The following is a 594-nucleotide window of genomic DNA, read 5'->3' on the forward strand; positions in this document are numbered from 1 at the left end:
GGTTAAACTGCAAATAATAATAATAAATAAACCCTGAAAAGTGCTGAGACTGACACATCGTTGAGTGATTTCCAGATCATACTTTACTAAGTGATTTCAGAGATAGAAAATATAGGGCAAGCCCACGGGCTGCTTAAATCCACAACAACAACTCCACCCACACACACCCATACACCTGTGATTGGCTATTTACATACTCCTACATCTGATAGGGTTCCTTTAGGATCCTGGTCAGCCGATAGGCTGTTACTAGGATCCTAGGTGCCCATTGTTTCTGAGATCGAAGCTCTGGTTACCCAGCTGGTCGCGAGTGCAGAGCGACCACGTGCGCGGTCTAGGTTGGTACACAACAATAGCGAACAGACTTTTGTGTTCCTTTCTGGGCACTGTATGTTTCTTGCTGAATCATTACCAAAAACACAACTATTAGCAAATGGAATTAAACGCAAAGGATGAGAAATGATAATTGACATTGGAGTCAGCAGAGCGAAGGCAGGACAGCATCTGGGCACCCACAACTAGATCCGGCTCCAGTGGAGATGCTCTTCCACAGAGGCAATTTATATTAAATTTTAATGTTAGCTGCATTTTTTT

Source organism: Gekko japonicus, unplaced genomic scaffold, assembly GCF_001447785.1.
Source record: "Gekko japonicus isolate JY-2015 unplaced genomic scaffold, Gekko_japonicus_V1.1 scaffold5883, whole genome shotgun sequence".
NCBI lineage: Eukaryota > Metazoa > Chordata > Lepidosauria > Squamata > Gekkonidae > Gekko > Gekko japonicus.